The sequence below is a fragment of the Chlorocebus sabaeus genome, chromosome 29, assembly GCF_047675955.1.
Source record: "Chlorocebus sabaeus isolate Y175 chromosome 29, mChlSab1.0.hap1, whole genome shotgun sequence".
NCBI classification, from domain to species: domain Eukaryota; kingdom Metazoa; phylum Chordata; class Mammalia; order Primates; family Cercopithecidae; genus Chlorocebus; species Chlorocebus sabaeus.
Genome location: NC_132932.1, coordinates 13,005,871 through 13,027,697, shown reverse-complemented (window position 1 = coordinate 13,027,697; position 21,827 = coordinate 13,005,871).

The window sequence follows — 21,827 nt, the reverse complement described above, 5'->3', positions numbered from 1 at the left end:
TATTTTGAATGTCTTTAGTGGTGCTCTGTGGACTTTGTTCATAACAGATATTACTTTGCTGAAGCAATTATGAACAAAGAATTTATGCACATACAAATGCATCTATCGTCACTGACTTTCACAAGAAGGACACCTCCTGAGTTGCGGACAGGCCTTTAGAAAAGACAGTCAACATTCTTATGAAAATCTGCACCAAAGGAGAACAAAGAAGGGTTGCCAAGTGTTTCCCATTGGTCTAAATCCACTGGGGCTTTCTGGAGCCCTAGGAGTTCAGTGGAGTTTCCCTGGGGGAGCTGGGGTATGCAGCCCGAACCCCAGCATGGATCTCTGCCCTCACCCTCTCACTGCCTCTGGCTTCATCTTACTTCCTCATCTTGCCCCGACCTCTTCTAACATCACCACCCTGAGGCTTCAACTACTTCATCCTTACAAGATAAATATCATTTAAAATCTTTTTAAAACTTTGGGCTCCTGAGCTTTTAAAGAGAGTATCTGAAGCTGAAAACTCCACTGGGTTTTCCCTTGGCAAGAATCTAAAATATCCCCGTATATGGATGTCCACCCTCTGTTTGGCCCTGGCTTCTCACTGCATTGTAGAAAGTTCTTTCTCACATGAGCTGAGCTACTGTCAGTCCTAGCTCCGGCCTAAGGAAACCCATAGAACAAACATAATTATTTTTCTTTTTCGTATTATAGTATTTTTATTGTAGAAAATACACATAAGCAAAAGGAAGAAAATGAAAACCACTTGCAATCTACCATCTAAATATAACTCATGGTAACACCTTCAGGGTCTAGTCTTTAATGTTGATTCTCATACAATCACATACACACTAAACAACAAAATAAAGTAATACTGGGTAAACTTCTTTTCTAACTTTTTTTTTAACTTAATAAACAGGCATCTTCTATGCAACTTCAACTGTCTCAGTGAAAATGTCAAGTTCTACACAAATTATTTATTTATTTATTTATTTATTTATTTTTATTTATTTATTTTTTTTGAGACGGAGTCTCGCTCTTGTCGCCCAGGCTGGAGTGCAGTGGCCGGATCTCAGCTCACTGCAAGCTCCGCCTCCCGGGTTCACGCCATTCTCCTGCCTCAGCCTCCCGAGTAGCTGGGACTACAGGCGCCCGCCACCTCGCCCGGCTAATTTTTTGTATTTTTTAGTAGAGACGGAGTTTCATCGGGTTAGCCAGGATGGTCTGGATCTGCTGACCTTATGATCCACCCGTCTCGGCCTCCCAAAGTGCTGGGATTACAGGCTTGAGCCACCGCGCCCGGCCTATTTATTTATTTTTTGAGACAGCGTCTTGCTCTGTCTCCCAGGCTGGAGTGCAGTGGCACGATCTTGGCTCACTGCAACCTCCACCTCCCGGTTTCAAGCGATTCTCCTGCCTCAGCCTCCTGAGTAACTGAGATTACAGGCTTGTGCCAACACGCCTGGCTTAGTTTTTGTATTTTTGATAGAGATGGGGTTTCACCATGTTGGCCAGGCTGGTCGCGAACTCCTGACCTCAGGTGATCCATCTGCTTTGGCCTCCCAAAGTGCTGGGATTACAGGTGTGAACCACCGTGCCCGGCCCTGCACAAATATTAAGTGGCAATCTAGTTCTTATCTTAAATGAGAAAAGTTATAATAGGTTACAGATCAACTCTAAATGATGTCACTGGGTCGTTGTGAACATTAATAACTGTAAAGGGCTATGCACAGAACCTGGAATTGGAGAAAGCTTCGAATGAAGAATAAGGTCAAATGTCTACTCTAATTGTCTATTGAAGAAAGTTATGAGTTCCTTGAGACCCAGTTGGTTCTGTCTATTATGAAGGGTCTGTGTATGGATAGGGGATTATGTGGTCCCTTGTGACATACTGTCTTGTAGCATCAGTCTTTGGCCCTGGGCTGTCTCTCAGATGCTCACAGATAATGGTTTCATCTTATCCTGCACAGATGGTTCTGAGCAAAGGGCCACAACTCTAGGGCCCAAGGTAGGTTAGTCTAGTAGACGTGACAATGAATATCTACCTAGTGTCTTGGCATTATTCTCTGTTCTCGACACTTACTGAATAAGGAGTGCTACTGATAAGGGATGAGTATGGAGAGGTGAAAATTGCTATGCTGGTTTACTTCTGTAGTTTTGTAGGTTTCGAAATTAAGAATTTCTAAAGTAGGAGGAAAGTAGGAAAGTCAAGAAGAGCAGGAAACAGAGCCTAGTTGGCTGGCAGGAAAGCGAGGTTCCCATGGGCTTTTATAACACAGGCCGATAAACAATGCTGGCAGGAACCTGGCCTCCTGGTGCAACATGCGGATTGTGTAAGCCGTGTGGGCGGTGGGGCTGGGAGAAGCGGCAGCTGCTGTGTGCATGCACGGTATGCTCTTTGCTGCCAGGATTGAGTCATTGCTCAAACCCATCCTAGGCTAGCCAGGGGTACAAAAGGCACAGAGCATGGCACATGCCCGTCTAAGTCACTGCCACTGGCTGGGATCCTGGGAACTGTAAAGAAGGGAGAGTCTGTAGGAGGGCAGAGGGCTCAGTGGGTACCTAGCCAGGTGGTCACTTATTGTCAGTAAGAGTATTGGAGGCCGTGTTACTCTCCTAGGAACACACAGGGTCAATGCTTTGGGTAGAATCTAACTTGATTTTTATTTTATTTATTTTATTTTATTTTATTTTTGAGTCTCGCTCTGTCACCCAGTCTGGAGTGCAGTGGCACAATCTCGGCTCACTGCAACCTCTGCCTCCCAGGTTCAAGCGATTCTCCTGCCTCAGCCTCTTGCGTAGCTAGGATGACAGGGGCGCACCACTGTGCCCGGCTAATTTTTTTTTTAGTAGAGACGGGGTTTCACCATGTTGGTCAGGCTGGTCTCAAACTCCTGACCTCATGATCCGCCTGCCTCGGCCTCCCAAAGTGCTGGGATTACAGGCGTGAGCCACCACACCCGGCCTCTAACTTGATTTTTAAGGTGAAGATTCCAAGCCCAAGCTGGGACTTCAAAACAAAGAATCACCTTCGTTATTCTGGTTGAGCCCCCACGTTCAGTGCATGGCATCTACCCTGCTTCAGATGCTTGGTTTAAAGAGGGATGATCTCCTACCCTATGATGGGTAAGGCTCCAAGCTGCCATCTAGTGAGTGCCTTGGCAGCCCTGCTGTCAGTGTTCCAGCCAAATTTGCAGAGAAGCCTTACTCCGTTGTGATTTCCAACATCTCAGGACCCATCGGAACAATACTGAGGCTGAAGGATTCAAAGGGCTTGCTAGGCTCCGGGCACTTGGATAAACATATCTATGAATGACAGATAGTGTGGTGGTGAGACACAGGATTTAGTGTCAGACTGTGTGGGTTCAAATCCCGACTCTACTGTTCACCAGTTGTGTGATGCTGGACATGTTACCTAACCTCAGCATGCCTGTTTCCTTTTCTGTGCAGTGTATGTGTGTGCGCATGTGTCTATGTGCATGTGCTTGTAATAAAAGTAACTATTTTGTAGAGTTGTTGTCAGGCTTAAATGAGATAACACGTGGAGAATGCTTAGAACAGTGACTGCAGTGCAGTCAACCCTCAATGTTTTAATACGTCATTCCAGCAACAGTATGAGGGAATGCTAGGGCTGCGACTCTGTCCCAGGTGGGTGAGGCTGAGACACTGGGCATCACGCCTTGACCTAAGGGCAAACATCTTGTAAGTGCTTGAATCAAAACTTACATCCCAACAGTCTGGCACTGTGTGAACTTTAAGCTACAATGCTCTATGGCTTAACTAAATCGAATTAATTCAAATGTTGTCACTCTCTTCATTGTGATTGATGTTTCACCTCAGTGTTTCTTACTACAATCTAAGACCTTTGTTACTTACCTTGCCCTTCACGGATTAAGCAAAGTAGTCTGTTTAGGGTTACTTATTCCATATTTTATTCTCTTGGAGAGTTTAATGAAGTTTGACCTCAGTGTCTCCTATGTGAAATAGATGGGTTTAATTCTTTGTGACCAGTCTTGGATCCAGTCACCCTCCCCACTTCCAGCTGCCTCACCTGTTTTCCCATTGCTTACTTTCAGAGGAAGAGAAGCACCTGCTAGTAGCAAATCTGCTTACTTTGCACCTTGGGTACAAGATTCCCACAAAAGTATAAGAGGGAGGTATTCCTCAGTAAGGCAGAGTGAATTTGGCTTGCTGCCTGATTTTTGTCTGGTGCAATGGAATGTCCTTTAGGCTTGGAGAAGAGGGCTAGTCCGTCTTTATTTTATTGTGATTTTGTTCTTCCTTCCAGGGTGTTTCCCTCCAATCACAAGGCTCTGGGTTGTGTTTCTGTCTACCTGGGCTCATGTCAGATTCCAGCTCACCACATAGGTGTGCAGAAGGTGAGTGCCTAGGTAGTAGTTACCTCATCATGCTGCTGCAAAGCCTCGGACTCACATGCCTTCTGGTACTTAGTTTTTTGTTTTTTCAGACTTGCTGAGAACATTTATTACTGCCAGTTGAGATTAATGAAACATAGAGTATCTTTGATAAAGATGAACTGAGGGGAACACCATCTCTTTCTTTTGGTGACAGGCCTTTGTTATCCAGCTGTCACAGTACTGGGTGGGCTCACCCTGGGTGGATGCCCTTGCCTCTTCTTCTGGAACGTCTTAGTGGTAGTGCCTGCTTCCTAATGACTGGCTTTGCTGAACAGGTTGGAGACGACTCATTTTTGTTTTTTGCTTTTGAGCAGTTCTCAGTTTTTTAGTTTATAGGAAACTGTCCTCTAATTGGTATAGAAAGTCTTCATTTTGTCCAAGCTTTTGGATTGTATTCCACACATGTTCTTGATCATTTCTTCTTCCTTCAAGGGTGTCTGTAGTATCTGCCATTAGTGGCTGAAGCAATTCTGCCTCCTGTTGACTGATGTCCCGTGGACACGTTTGGCTGCATTCACTCAGATGCCAGCCACTCCAACTACCTTTGGCTTGTTGTATAGTTCAAGGTCTCATTAAATTGCCTGTTCAGTATAAAGCAGCCTGGTCAACAATCAGTAAGGCAAAGCCCTTGGGAAGTCTGGGACAATGATGGGTGAGCAAGTTGATGGGAAAGAGTGCTGGCCTCAAAGTTCACGACCTGGACTCCAGGTCAGTGCCAGTTGATCTGCCAGATGTGTTTGTGGTCCAGGTCCCCTTACTGTTTTGGGCTTTGGCTGAACAAGATGATCTTTAGTAGGGTTGTTTCCAGTTGCAAAACGACATGATTCTAGGATTTGGGAAGAGCTGTGCTTCCTAGTTTATCCTGGAAGCATGGGCCTTGCTTTTGAGCCAGAACTGGGTTATAATCCAGGTCAGTTTCACTCTGATTTTATGACTCTGGGATTTTGGTCCCTTGACTTTCAAATGGGGATAATAATGCTCACTTTGCAGAGTTACAAATGAATAGTGCTCAGGTACAGAGAAAATTTTGCATGGCCTCAGCATATGGTAGCCACCCAACACCTGTGAGGCCTCCTGGCAACTCATTTGTATCTCTAAATGCCCAGCAGCACTGAGGCAGGGCAGCCCACTGGTGATAGGGACAAAGGCACTTTAGAAAGAAAGTGAAAAGATCATTCTCAGCACCCTCCCATGGGGCTCCTTAATCAGAGTTGGCCACTTTCTCCCAAAGAAATGGATGGCTGTTGTTGGGTAATTAGTGCCCTGGGCAGAGCCAAGACCAGGGCACAGTGAGAGCCTTTGTTTTAGGCTTGTAAATTTCAACACAGGTTGGAAGGAACAAAACCCCAATTCATTTGACAGATACTCCAAATCTGATTCTGTGGACTGAGCCAAGGGAGAGACTGCCTGGCAGCCCCAGGAATGGATGGCCAACTGGGCAGCTCCCGAAGGGCCGAAAGATGCTGGGAGACATGGAGGACAGCCTTGTGACTATAGGAGGCAGAAACTGGCCAGTGTCCGTGCAGTGGGGGTGTGAGAAACCTTTTGCCCTGGCAGTGTGGTCTGCCCAGGAAATGCTCAGGAAGTCTATTCTAGAAGAGACCCAAGGGCAGCACTGTTGTGGTGCCCTCCAACTCTTGGCTGCCTCCTATCTTCCAGTTTGAGTGCTTCAAGAACCACTGAATGAAATATTGCGGATACTGCAGATTTATTTATCATGTTGGTCATGGCAGGTGCACAGTATTGATGGATGTGTAAATATTTGCCAGGCAGAGGTGTTGGGCCACAGAAGAGAGTTCTAGTAAAGACAGCATAGATGTAATAGACACAAAGACTTAGGATCCTTCTTTGATACTTCTAAATTTTATTTTATTTTGATTGATACATCATATTTGTACCAGTTTTTATGGGGGGCATGTGATATTTTATTACATACACAGAATGAGCAATGATCAAGTCAGGGTATTTGGGGTATCCATCACTTTGAATATTTATTATTTCTCTGTGTTGGGAACATTTCAAGTCATCTCTTCCAGCTATTTAGAAATATACAATAAAAAAAGAAAAGAAAAGAAAAGAAAAAAAATAAAAATATACAATAGGCCAGGCGCAGTGGCTCATGCCTGTAATCCCAGCATTTTGGGAAGCTGAGGCAGGTGGATCACCTGAGGTCAGGAGTTTGAGACCAGCCTCAACATGGAGAAACCCAGTCTCTGCTAAAAATACAAAATTAGCTGGGCGTGGTGGCGCATGCCTGTAATCCCAGCTACTCAGGAGGCTGAGGCAGGAGAATTGCTTGAACCTGGGAGGTGGAGGTTGCGGTGAGCTGAGATTGCGCCATTGCACTCCAGCCTGGGCAACAAGAGCAAAACTCTGTCTCAAAATAAATAAATAAGTAAGTAAATAAATAAATAAATAAAATAAAAATAAAAATAAAAATATACAATACCCCGTCTCTACTAAAAAATACAAAAAACTAGCCGGGTGAGGTGGCAGGCGCCTGTAGTCCCAGCTACTCGGGAGGCTGAGGCAGGAGAATGGCATAAACCCGGGAGGCAGAGCTTGCACTGAGCTGAGATCCGGCCACTGCACTCCAGCCTGGGCGACAGCCTCCGTCTCAAAAAAAAAAAAAAAAAAAATTATATATATATATATACACAATACATCATTGTAGTGTAGAGATTCCTTAAAGAACTAAAAGTAGAACTACCATTTGATCCAGCAATCCCACTACTGGCTATCTACCCAGAGAAAAAGAAGTCATTATTCAAAAAAGATACTTGCATATGCATGTTTACAGCAGCACAATTCACAATTGCAAAATTGTGGAACCAACCCAAATGCCCATCAATCAACAAATGGATAAAGAAACTGTGGTATATATATATATGATGGAATACTACTCAGCTATAAAAAATGAATGAATTAACAGCATTTGCAGTGACCTGGATGAGATTGGAGACTATTATTCTAAGTGAAGTAACTCGGGAATGGAAAACCAAACATCGTATGTTCTTACTGATACGTGGGAGCTATGCTAAGAGGATGCAAAGGCATAAGAATGATGCAATGGACTTTGGGGACTTGGGGGGAAGAGTGGGAGGGGGGCGAGGGGTCAACGACTACAAATATGGTGCAGTGTATACTGCTCAGGTGATGGGTGCACCAAAATCTCACAAATCACCACTAAATAACTTACCCATGTAACCAAACACCACCTGTAACCCAAAAACATATGGAAAAATAAAACAAAATAATAAAAAAATAAAAAATATGCAATACATTGTTGTAAATGATAGTCACCCTACTCTGCTACTGAACACTGTCTAACTGTATGTTTGTACACATTAACCAGCCTCTCTTCGTCCTCACCCCACTGCACACTTCCCAGCCTCTGGTAACTACTATTCGACTCTCTATCTCGATGCAATCCACCTATTTTAGTTCTCACATATCAGTGAGAATATTTGGTATTTGTCTTTTGTGCCTGGCTTCTTTCATGTAACATAATGACCTCCAGTTCCATCCATATTGTTGCAAATGACATAATTTCCTTCTTTTTTAGGGCCAAATAGTATTTCATTGTATATATACATGCCTTTTTTAGGACTCTTTTTTTCTGGCAAGGAAAGAATGTGGCAATATCCAACGGAGTTTGATCTGGTGACTTTTTCTTCAGCCCCTGATACATTTAAATGATAGAGAAAGACAAATCTGCGACTTTTGTCACCTTGTCTTGGGTGGCCTCCAACCTAATCCACTCCACCTTCTTCCTCACACCCCAGTACATCCTCCAGATGGAGATTTTCATCATGGACAAGTGGGTGTTCAAAATTCATGTGTGCAACATATATTGTTATGCATATAATGATTTTGTTTGTTGGAGGGAAGTCATGTGAAGTAAACTAGCATTTATTGGTGCTTTTTATATGTCAAACACCATAGTAGATACTTCAGACACTTTAACGAGAGAAAAAGCAGGTCAACCCCAAACCAACTGTTAGTGCTTCTGCTTTCCAAGGGAGATATGAAACAATTCCTATCAGTTGGACACTATATGGACACTTAGAGATTGCTGGAGCAAGGAGAGGATGTCTGACGTTCTGATAGTTCTGGGTTGCTAAAGGATGAGCCAGAGTAAGGGGCCTTTTGTTCATCAAAAACCTCAAATCTATGACCATGGAAATGTAGGCATCAGGGTGGAAACATAGTTGGTCCTGTATTATACGGGGTTGAAAATCGAACTTCTGGGTGGGGGGTGGCAGGGGTGGTCTTGAGGACCAAGGGGATCCAGAAAACAAAGAAGCAGGAAGAAGAGAGGAGAATCCTGAGAAGGAGTGAGTGCATTTGGAAGGGTGGGCTGGCATGGCAGAAGGCTGGAACCTACAGGGAATGTGGCCCCTGGGAAATTGCTGGTGGTGGCTCAGCCATGAGCCTGCTGAAATGACAGAAGCTGGATGCCCCGTTTTAAATTGTTTGGGTTTAAATTGTTTGGGCCACGACATTTCCTCCCATGGCCCCAAACCCTCAGCAAAACCTGCTCACACCAAAAGTCCCCTGTGACTGTGTCTTAAGGAGAGCTGGCTGAGTTACACAGTCTGTGCTGGGACAGAGCAGTGAGACCAGCTGATGAAGCTGGGAGATGAGTGAAATCAAAGTTTGGGAAGAGCTGCCATTGGAGATAAAGTGACCATCAGGATGTAAGGCTCTGGGGATGTCAGGGTGGACGTGAGACTTTGCCGGGACATAGGGTTGTACTTGAACCAATTTTATTTAAATTTCAGAGGGCAGGGTAACCTCAGTTGATATCCACTTGGATTTCAATTATGCTGTTTCAATAAACAGGATCTCCATTTTACAGAAGAAAGAAACAAAGCATAGAGATGCTCACAGATGGGTCTGTCACGCAGTCCCTAAATGGTGGTTCTGGGCCAGGGTACTCCAATGTTCATGTCAGCAAGGTGGAGGAATTTAGAGAACCACAAATCCACACTATCAAAGAATTCCTCCCCTATGCTTGGGGTCGGCAAATTCCTCTGTAATGGCCAAATGGTAAAGATTTTAGGCTTTGCAGACCATTCTGTCTTTGTCACAACTACTCAGTTCTGCTGCTGTAACAGGAAAGCAGCCACAGACAGTGTGAATGAGTGAGTGTGTCTGTGTTCCAATAAAACTTCATTTGTGGACACCGAAATGTGAATTGTGTATAATTTTCAAGTGTTAGAAATATTATTCTTAAAACTTTTTTCATCCTGTAAACAATGGAAAAATCACCCTTAGCTCAGAGGCTATACAAAACAAAACCAGGCAGTGGGCTGGATTGGGTTCCGAGGCCATCATGTGCTAAGCCCTGCACTACACGATTCAGTTATTTATCAGATGTTTTAAGTGAATAAATGGGTCAATGAGAGAGCTGTCGAGAGTGTGGATGAGGCCAGGCACAGTGACTCACGCCTGTAATCCCAGTACTTTGGGAGACCGAGGAGGGTGGATCACTTGAGGTCAGAAGTTTGAGACCAGCCTGGCCAACATGGTGAAACCACATCTCTACTAAAAATACAAAAATTAGCCAGCTGTGGTGGCACGTGCCTGTAATCCCAGCCATTTGGGAGGCTGAGGCTAGAGAATTGCTTGAACCCGGGAGGTGGAGGTTGCAGTGAGCCAAGATTGAGCCACTGCATTCCAGCCTGGGCCACAGGGCAAGACTCTGTCTCCAAAAAAAAAAAAAAGGCCACGCACGGTGGCTCACACCTGTAATCCCAGCACTTTGGGAGGCCGAGGCGGGCAGATCACGAGGTCAGCAGATGGAGACCATCCTGGCTAACACAGTGAAACCCCGTCTCTACTAAAAATACAAAAAAAAAAAAAAAAAAAAAAAAAAATTAGCCGGGCGTGGTGGTGGGCGCCTGTAGTCCCAGCTACTGGGAGGTTGAGGCAGGATAATGGCGTGAACCTGGGAGGCAGAGTTTGCCATGAGCCGAGATTGCGCCACTGCACTCCAGCCTGGATGACAGAGCGAGACTCCGTCTCAAAAAATAAATAAATAAATAAATAAATAAATAATCAAATTTTTGGGTTAGTTTATTTTTTCTCTTATTCTCTTTTCTTGCCCCTTGCTCTCTTCTCACTCAAATCGTATGAACATCCTCTCTTTTGACTCTGTGTCCTCAACGATACCGCATTTCAAGGCTGGTGGGATTATAGTATCCAAAAGCATCTCAGGGAAAAACAGCTGGAATATCTAGGATAAGAACGCAAACTGGCAAGAGGTGAAGGGGAGTGTAATTGCCCTTCTTTTTGTTGACTTGTAAAGCCGCATGCTTTAACCATCTCTGATAGCAGGGATTTTTCTGTGGGTATGTGGTTTTTTTTTTTTTTTTTTTTTTTTTTTTTTTTTTTTCTTGAGAGTCAAATGTAATACTCTCGTGTTTTCCTTTTTTTTTTTCAGGGAAATATAAGAGGAATTCATTTTCTTTGGGATTAACAAAATCTTTCTTCTTTTATGTTGGCAACATGAGGTTTTAGCAGATCTCTGATCTTGTACTGAATAAAAAATATGGTATTACAATGGTGCACAGAGGCTGGGGGGCTTGAACTCAATTTGGATTACGAGGTACCGCAGTGGGCCTGCTACAGCTAATGGAGGCAGGTCTTTGGAGGTGATGCCGAGGGACGGCCCCAGGTGACCCAGCCCTACACACCCTGCCTATTGTTCCACCCTAATCTGAGGCCAGTTACCGAGAGGCTGAGCCTCACAGTCAGATGTTCAGAGGCGGCAGGCCTGCATCAAGCTGTCAGCCAGGTGGAGGCGAGGTGCTGCTGTGCAAAAGCCAGGACGGACACCGAATGGGTGGGGAAGTGTAGGAGAGTCAGGATGTTGGTTGAGCCATTTAACCTCTCTGAGTCTCAGTTCCTCCATCTCTAAACTTGGGTTAATCCCATCCGTGTCTCAAGACCTCAGCAGTCTAGGGGTGCAGAAGGGGTCTCGGTGACACGTTTGGGAGTTTTGTTAGTTTCTCACTGGGTAACTGCAGGATCTCAGCACTTTTCTCTCCCCTGGCTCTCACCAGTCTTTCATTTTTCTTGTTATTTCTTCACCTTTGCAGGTGGTGACTTAAATGTATACTGACACAGTCCACTGTAGTTTCCCATTCCCTCCCCGGTGTTGCCCGGCCCTGCAGCAGCACAGCTGACTCCCAGAGTCCCACCACCAGTCATGAAAACAGTTCTTTGGGCTTCAACATTGCACACCCAAGGGGACTCCAGCCTGGCTGTGGGGGACAGAGTGGGGCCATGCTCCCCATTTCCTTGTGTTTCTTGCCATTCCCCAAGTGGTGTGCTAATCTTTTCCCCTTTTCTAGCAAACAAAAGCCTCAGCACCTATTTCCTGGTGCACAAATGCTTGAGATGCTGCTGGTCCTGTATCCCCTGTCTTAGCCCCAAGCACCCTGCCATGGATGTGCTATGCATCTGCTATGTATCTGTGTACACATGGCTCTTGAGAGGGTTTGTGTGAGTGGCATGGAATCAAATTTGATCATGGGAGCATTCCACAATGGTTGCATGCTTGTCGTATGCCAGGTGCTGCTGGGTGATGAGCCCTTTGTGTGCTTTTTCTCACAGAATCTGCTGAACAATCTATTTTCAGAAAGTGAGCCCTGGAGAAGAGAAACGAGCAAAAAGCACACTTCGTGGCACCGGCAGGTTTCAAACCCAGGCACTCTGATTCCAGAACCTGCCTTCTGAAGCACCACTGTGTGCTTGTAAATAACTTTCCCCAAGACTGGCACATGGTCACTGTCTGGTACCTGTCAACCCTAGCTGTAAATTGGTGTTGTCTCCTTAATCTCCTCCCAGTAAAGGCAGGACAGAGACAGACAGACACAGGAGAGAAGACTAACAAAAGCCCAAAAGGGCTGGCCCAGCAGATTCTTGCTGGTTCTGAGGAGAAGTGCTGCTGGTGGGCTGGGATTTCACATCGAGACTTTGAGGGTACAGCAAGTAGAGGTAAAGAAAAGCGAAGTCAAGGCAGGGGATATAGGAGCCATCAGCTCTTTGAAAGCCAATACTTCTCAGATGTTGGGAGCTTCCTGTGTCGGAATTATTTCGGGTAATAGTTTAAAATTATCTGGGATGCCAGTTGACATGTATCCCTTTTACAGATAGTAATGCAACAGACAGAATATAATTCCTACTTCATGGGGATGTTGTGAATACCGGAGGGCACTGACGTCAGCTTCATCCCTAGTGTCCTGTTTAAGGTGCCTCTGTTTTCATTTCTAGTTATACTTTATTATTATTTTATTTTATTTTTTTGAAACAAGGAGTCTCGCTCTCTTGCCAGGCTGGAGTGCAATAGCATGATCTCAGCTCACTGCAATCTCTGCCTCCTGGGTTCAAGCGATTCCCTGGCCTCAGCTTCCCGAATAGCTGGAATTACAGGTGTATGCCACCATGCCAGCTAAATTTTGTATTTTTAGTAGAGACAGGGTTTCACCATGTTGGCCAGGATGGTCTCGATCTCTTGACCTTGCGATCCGCCCACCTCGGCCTGGCAAAGTGCTGGGATTACAGGTGTGAGCCACTGTGCCCAGCCTATACTTTATTTTTTAAACTCTTTAAGAAATCTTAGGCCAGGCACGGTGGCTCATGCTTGTAATCTCAGCTCTTTGGGAGGCTGAGGTGGGCAAACTCCCTGAGTTCAGTAGTTTGAGGCCAGCCTGGGCAGCATGGTGAGACTCCGTCTCTACCAAAAATACAAAAATTAGCCAGGCGTGGTGGTGCCAGCCTGTAGTCCCAGGTACTTGGGAGGCTGAGGTTAGAGGATCACTTGGGCCTGGAGAGGTCGAGGCTACAGTACGCCATGGTTACACCACTGCACTCTAGCCTGGGTGACAAAGTGAGGCCCTGTCTCAAAACAAAACAAAACAAAGCAAAAGAAGAAATCTTAGAACATTGCTTTGCTCACCTGCTCTGGGACCTTAATGACAACCTACAGAATATAAAATCCCTTGACTGGCAACCAGGAGTCTCCAGACTTTGGCCCAAATGACCCTGCCATGTCTATTTCTTATTCTCTTCTACACAGTCGCTCCATTGGGCAAAGCTAGTTCTACCTGTTGCCCTCATAATAATCCCTAATATTTCCTTTTTCATTTCTCTCTGTCTCTGTTCCCTCACCTATGGAACAGGTTTTTTTTTTTTTTTTTTTTTTTGAGACGGAGTCTCGCTCTGTCTCCCAGGCCATCTTGGCTCACTGCAACCTCTGCCTCCCAGGTTGAAGCGATTCTCCTGCATCAGTCTCCCAAGTAGATGGGATTACGGGCACCTGTCACTCTGCCTGGCTAATTTTTGTATTTTTAGTAGAGATGGGGTTTCACCATGTTGGCCAGGCTGGTCTCAAACTCCTGACCCCAAGTGATCTGCCTGCCTTGGCCTCCAAAAGTGCTGGGATTACAGGCGTGAGCCCCCACGCCCAGCCTGGAATGGGGTTTTAATGATAACTAATGCAATAATCCATGAAAGTGCCTAGAACAGCGTCTGAAACACAGCATATGGTAAAGGTGATTTCCGATTCCCAGTGTCACTGCAGCTTTTTTTTTTTTTTTTTTTTTTTTAGGAGGGGCTACACCTGACTTGTGTCTTTATCAGTCAATAGACCCGAGAATACTTTCTCTAAATGGATGCAAGTAGACAAAGGCTGTGCAGCTGTATTTTATTTTAAAATCGCAGGAAAATTTGACAATTCCATTCATTTCATCAATATTTACTTTGTCTTCAATGCCCAGTGCACTGTGTGAATGACAGCTTTGGCTGGAGTTAAACGTGAACATTCAGATGTCTCCTTGACAAGCCTAAGAGGTCCTATTCACCCATCAAGGCTGCCCCAGCTTACCTCTTCCTCCGTAGCACCATGGACATGTCCTCCTGGCTTGCACAGCTCACAGTTAGTTCTACCTGGCCAAGAATGTAATCGCTCCCTACTGTTGTGTGGTATTTTCTTTTTCTAAGCTACACTTCCAGCTTTCAAGAGGCCAAATATCTTCTGTATTCTAAACAGTCCTGCTATCCATCTTTTCTTTTGTCCAAGATGGCCTTTATCCTTGATGGCAATTATCTGGTAGGCTCCACTCAGGACACAGGGAAGCCCTTAGGTGACATTATTTATAAGGTTATGCATGAACTTTCCATTATTATGGAATTGATTCTTTTGTTTCAGGAGTCTGGATAAGTTTCTGATGTTGTTGTCTAGGATCTAGGCGTAGATTCAACAGATACCTCCAGGTACTCTTTTTTATTATTTTAGGAGAAATGAATTCTGTGCATAATGCAAACAAATAGAAGAATTGTAAGTTAAAAATTTTGTTTATTTGGTTGCTGTATATCAGTCTCCTAATACCTCATGCTTATAATTTTAATTTTTATTTCTTTCGGAAACATTGTAACAATATTAAAGTGGAAATAAAGGTCAAAAAATCCAATCCCACTACTCTAAACAAAGTGATAGCTTTCAATTTTCTGTGATTCATTTCAGTTCCTTTTAATATGCATATATATGATTTTTGCACAGTCATAAGACAGCTGATAATAATTCTAATAAAAAGTAAAGCCATTATTTATGAGAAAAGTTTTACAGGTCTTTTTATATAAAACAGGCATTTATTCCAAATGTTTGTAAGATACTGGTGTAAGTTTGACCTACCAGACTCCAGTGAAGAGATGGAGACCTTCAGGCCTGCAGGAGACATGCGGCCGGCAAGCACCGCACTGCGGGACCATCCTTGCCCTGGTCATCCAAACACAAACAATCATTGTGTGGTGGATGGGGTTTCAGGCTGCGTTGCCAAGCATTGGGAAATGAAGGCACACAGAGGCCAACGGAGCGTCTTGTGGCCACCCTGAGCTTCTGGCAGCAGAGCAAGGCTGGAGCTCGGCACCTAGGCAGATGTGAGCTGGTGATTGGTCACTCTGCCTGGTGCCCCTTTATGACTTTAGTGTTGGGCACTTGTTAGGTGAATTAGAGCACTTACCAGTGACTGTTGGTTGGTTGGTTGGATGGATGGACAGAATTGATCCTACCAGGCGGCTGTATTCCCTCCTGCCTGATAGGGACTAAAATAAGACATTCCAGTGTCTTTCATTTCAGGTCGGAAACGGACAGCTGTGTGTGTGTGATGAGTGTGTGTGAGAGTGTATAAGTATGTGTGAATGTGTGAATGGACGTGGCTGCACATGTGTGTGTGACTGTGCGGGAGTGTGTGTGTCTGAGTGTGGGTGTGAGCATGCGTGCATGAGTGTATGAAAACATGTGTGAGTGTGTGCAGATGTGGAGGGAGTGGAATGGGTGCTGGAGACATGGGCAAGGAGACTATCGCTTTTGCAGTGCCTGCTACATTTTCTCACTTCACACTCCCAACAATGCCATGTGGTAGATGTTCTAATCTGTGTTTATAGATGAGAAAGTTAGATTCAGAGAAATTAAATACCCTGCCAGGTCATTCTGATGAACGGCAGAGCTGAGTGTTGACTCTTGATCAGCAAAGCTGATGACCTTCTTACCAACCATGCTGAACTGCAAGATTGCCAGGGCCCTGACATTATTTCAGGGTAAAGAAGCCAGGAGACAACATCAGAGGCAGGAGCCTGCTGTATTCATCCTGAAAAGTTCTGGAGGAGGAAGCCACCTACGGGTTTCTGAGTGGGTGGTGGGGGGCAGATGGAAGTGGAGGGGCAAGGTTAAAACCTTAAGGAACTACCTATCGGTGAGCTCTCCTGGGAGAATCAGAACACTGGGAGGAAAGAGGTCAAGGAGACAGCCTTCCTGCCACGTAGATAGAACATTCTGGTGGATGGAAATTTCCATGAATGCTTCAGCCTTTCTGCTTGGCTTTACACAGAAATGGATCTTAGAGCTACTGGCCAGAAGATCACCTTTACCGAAAGCATCTTGCAGTCATCCCCCTTCCCAAGCTGCCTTTCAGTAAGACTCACAATGGAAGGTCCCCAACCTGGAGCAAGGATATGGGCCAAGTGAGTGAAAAAAAGGCACCGTTTCTAAAGCATAAAGAAAACCTTTCACCCCTTTACTTTTAAAATCCTGGTATCCATGACAACTGGATGGAGGGAAGAAAGTGGCTGTCCCCTCCCCTCTTCATTGTTTAACTTTCAGTTGCTGCAGCAACTGAATATACTGGGCCCAGCTAGATTCTCTGGGTGTTTTCTTCTTTCTTAGTTCCCCCTTTATTGTGGGCCCTCCTCAGTGCCAACATTGCTTTGTCTCTCGCTGGAGAAGCCTGTGAGAACGAGGATGGGCAAAGTGTCAGGCTCTTGGTGCAGCTGAAAATCCTTTGAGATGGAAGAAATGGCTGGAACAAAGGGGCAGAGGAACAAAAAGCCCTGAACTGCTTTGCCCCTGCCTCGTAGGGTCTTTATCATCTTAAACCTTGGGATTTGTGAGTGTCTAACTTTTCCTTTCCCAGGGATGACTTGGCAGGGATTCAGAGTGGGCCTAGGAAACTGGTTGGGCAACAGTCTCAGCAGAGACTGCTTCCCAGGGAGACAAAGCCTGGTTAACTTAGGTCATCCTCTTTTTCTTTATTCCTTTTTTGATTCTTCTTTTTTCCCTTCCTCCCTCCCTCTTTCCTCCCCTCCCTTTTCCCTGTCTCTTTTTCTTTTCCCTTACCTTCTTTTTCCTCTTTCTGCTTCCTCTCTCTTACCTTCTTTTTCTTTCTCCTTCCCTTTTTTCCATCCCTCTCTCTCGTGTATGTTTGTGGTTAACACTTTCCCATTTGAGAAAATTCTAAACAATTAGGTGGAGCTTCGAAATCTTTGTGTAGTCAATGTATTTCAATAATTTGTCTTGAAGAAATAATCAGATATGTGCACAAATAGTTATATTTTTGGTGATTTATCATATATATTCCGTTATAAAATAATGGAAGAAGTCTACATGGAGAGAAATAAGATCAGTTAAAATCACTGTGTCTTATTTTATTCTGGCAAAGAGATCATTTTTCATCCACTCATTCTACAGCTGCATGTTGGCCCTGTGCTGATGGCCGGAGAGCAACAGTGAGCAAAACAGACACGGTCCCTTCTTAATGAAACGTAGAGATACAGTCAGATAACTCAGAAATAAATGCAATTCACAAATCATGGTCAGTGCCCATGATGAGAAATGATGGGATATGAAGAGAGGGCGTATCAGTGGCATTTAACTTCATCTGGGCACGAGGGAAGATTTCCCTAAAAACCAATGACTTTTTAATTGTGACCTGCAGGATGTGCTGGAGAAACGTGGTGAATGGGTGGAGTGAGGCAAGAGCAGGCAAGAACAGGCCAGGCAGAGGGGCTGCCATGCTCATTGCAAGGGCCCAGTTGTCGGGGGAGCATGGCTTGTTCAGGGGACAGAAGGAGGCTGGCCAGTTGGCCTACAGAGTGGGGTCTGGGAGCCAGTGAAGGTCTGGAGGGGAGGTGGGGTACCCTCCGGGCATGTCTTTATGGTAAGAGTAATGGGCAGCTTCAGTGTGGCCAGGGAAGGGCTAAGGGGTCAAGGGTGGTGAAGGTTGTAGGACAAAGTCAGATTTGCAGATAAATCACTGTGGCTGCAGTGGGGAGAAAAGTTTGCAAGGGGCATAACGGGTTTGGGGACCAGCCAGAATGCCACTGCAGTAGTTCAGGAGAGACACGGGGGCATTTGGATCCTGTGGTAGAGGTGGAGATAGTGAGAAGGTGGATCGGAGAGGAATTTAGGAGGTAAAACCAATGGAATGTGGTGGTGATGGATTGGACATTCTTGAGGGCTGGGTATAAGACGGAGGAAAGGGTCAGGGATGATGTATTATTTTTCTAGGGAGCAAAATACCACAATCTGGATGGCTTAGAGATTATGTCTCTCAATCATGGAGGGTAGAGGGCCAAGATCAAGGTGTTGACACAGATGCTTCCTTCTAAGGCAGTGTGGGAGAGTCTGCTCCATGTCTCTCTCCTAGCTTCTGGTGACTTGCTGGCAGTCTTTGTGATCCCTTGGCGTGTAGCAGCATCACCATGGTCTCTGCCTTCGTGTTCACATGATGTTTTCCCTGTACGTATGTGTCTGTGTCCAAATCCCCCCCACCTTTTTAAATTTAATTTAATTTAATTTTTTTTTTTTTTTGAGACAGAATCTGACTCTGTTGCCCAGGCTGGAGTGTAATGGCGCGATCTTGGCTCACTGCAAGCTCCGCCTCCTGGGTTCACGCCATTCTCCTGCCTCAGCCTCCCGAGTAGCTGGGACTACAGGCGCCCACCACCACGCCCGGCTAATTTTTTTTGTATTTTTAGTAGAGATGGGGTTTCACCGTGTTAGCCAGGATGGTCTTGATCTCCTGACCTCGTGATCCTCCCACCTTGGCCTTTTAAAGTGCTGGGATTACAGGCATGAGCCACCGCACCTGGCCAAATTTCCCCCTTTTCATAAGGACACCAGTCATATTGGATTAGGGCCCACCCTACTCCAGTATGACCACATCTTACCTAATTACACCTGCAGTGGTCCTATTTCCAAATAAGGTTGCATTTTGAGGTATTGGGAGTTAGGATTTCAACATATCTTTTTTCGGTAGATACAGTCAGTGGGTAACAGACCACTTCTGGGCTTCTGACTCTATCTCTGGATGGATGTTTGTGCCATTCTACGGGAGTGGAAACTAGAAGAAAAGCCTGTTTCAGAGAAAAGACCTTGAGTTTATCTTAGATCTGTCGAGTTAGATGTACCTTTAACTCATTCATTCATTCATTCTCAAATGTCCATTAAGTGACACCGTATGGTAGGTAGGCACTGGATTAAGTGCTGGGGATATATATAGATGCAAATTAGTCATGACTCCCACCCCCGAGGTACTCAGAATTTAATGGAGATAGACCCTGATGTAGTTTAGATTTGTGTCCTCACCCAAAGCTCATGTTGAATTGTAATTCCCAATGTTGTAGGAGGGGCCTGGTGGGAGGTGCTTGGATCATGGGGTGGACATCCCCCTTGGTGCTTTTGTGACAGTGAGTGAGTTCTCATGAGATGTAGGTGTTTAAAAGTGTGTAGAATCTCTCCCTTCACTCTTCCTCCTGCTCCAGCCATGTAAGACGTGCCTCCTTCCTCTTCACCATTTTCAATGATTCTAAGTTTCCCACAGTCTCCCCAGCCATGCTTTCTATACAGCCTGCGGAACCATGAGCCAATTAGACCTCTTCTTTATAAATTTCCCAGTCACAGGTAGTTCTTTATAGCAATGTGAGAACAGACTAATACAGACCTCAAACACATAAGCAAGTGTAATGTTGCTGGTGGAACATGTGCTATGAGTGAGAGATAAATTGAGAGCCTATAATAATGGGATTTTATCTAGTAAAAGAGGTCAAAAAGGGGTCCCTTGAGGAAGAGGTACTTAAAAAGGGATAACTAGCTAAAAAGAGAAAGAGCATTCTAGACAGGGAGAACAGTATATGCAAAGGTCCTGTGGTGAGTGAGAGCAGAAAAAGCATGAGGAATTGGAAGCTGGCTAGTGCAGCAGAGGTGCAGAGAGCATAGAGGACAATTAAGGTGAGATGAGCCTGGAGAGGTAAACATCAGCCGGGCTATGGAGGGTCATGGAAGCCAGGTGGAAGAACTTTATGTAGTTCCTAAGAGCAATAGAAAGCCCTGCAAGATTCTGAGCCAGGGTGTGCATGATTTAGCATATAAAAAGCATCTCTTTGCCTGTCATTTGGCAAACAGATAGGAGGAGGGTAGAGTGGATGAAGAGACTTAAGAAGTCCAGAGACAAGGAGGGTAGTGGTGCCAGAGACGCACATAACTAGACAAATTCAAGAGATATCTGGAAGGGAGACTTTGACAGCCTCAGTGACCAACTGGATACGGAGTGAGGGAGAGGGAGGCAGTGAAGATGACTTTTGGGTATCTTGCAACTGCTAGCACGACAGAGAACACTAAATGAGCACCAGCCTTGGGAAATGTAGACTTTGGGGTACATTGGAGCCATTCATGAGAAAAGGCTGGAAGGCTGCTGGATATTCCCAACTAGAGCTTAGCAGAGAGCTTGGCCAGGTGGGGAAGGCTGGATCCAAAGCAGATTCTGGAGGAGCAGGCAGATCTGGCAAAGAATTGCCTTCTCCATCACAGCAAAGGGACAGAGTATGTGTGTGCATTTGCAGGGAGGTTTGCAAGCTCAGTAACAGGAAAATGAGGGAGTTGCTGCTTTCTGATGGCTTCTAATTTTTCTGAGTAGGAAGAGGTGAAGTCGTCTACCTTTAGTGAAAAAAGAGGAAGTAGGGTAGAAGGCTGTGGGAAATTGGCAGGGAAGGTTTGAAAATGATGTTGGAGAATAATGAAACAGGGAAAAGTTTGCAGTATGTGAACTGAAAAATAGAAAGTTACAAAATAGAAGGTATGTATGACTTTAATTTTGGACAGAAAAAGTAAAATGGTAACATACACATAAGTACATATACATATATACATATCTATATACTCATATACACACTTCATGATTAGTTTGACTCTAAGCAATTTAAAATACTTTGCTTTGTTCTTTTCTTTATTTTCTAAATTTGCAAAACTAAACATGTATTGCTTCTGCAAGAAAAACACCTCTATTTCTAAAAATGTTTATAAAACCCTTTGCTTTCATTCTTTTTCTTGAGGAGAGACTTGTATATTATTAATTTGAAAAATTATTGTTAAACTTTTTTAGCTTAAAATAGCAAAATAACAACAACAAGTATTTGTTGACAAGAAATATCTTTAGCTTGAACTGCTCTAGTAGAGGTCGTGCTAATTTTAAGGTGATATTCTCATTCCCTAAAGTTATAGCTCATCTGCCTGCAGGTCCATGACAGTGAAATCTTTGCTCCCTGATGCAGACCCAATCAGTGACTGAGAAAGCCTAGACAGTGTGGTAGCCTGAGGGCAGCAGACCTGCACCTACTCAAAGAGCTAAATTCCAAGCACACTGGCAGCATCTTTGCTAACTCTGATGATTTCGATTAGCAGGATAATTTTTTTTTTAAATTGTACAGGCATGAACACGTTATGTTATTATTTCAAACAATACTAAATTATTAAATGTTGTAAATCACTGCTTTTAGTTTTGATAACTTTATGCCTTTTCAAACGGCTACATTTACAGATGAGAACATCCTTTGCCAGGGTTTTTGCATGGTGGCTGTATGAGGGCATTGCTAGCTGCAGTAACAAAGGACTCAACAAATTTAATTTTATTTATTTATTTTTGAGACGGAGTCTTGCTCTGTCACCCAGGCTGGAGTGCAGTGGTGCAATCTCGGCTCACTGCAAGCTCCCCCTCCTGGGTTCACACCATTCTCCTGCCTCAGCCTTCCAAGTAGCTGGGACGACAGGTGCCCTCCGCCAAGTCCGGCTAATTTTTTGTAATTTTT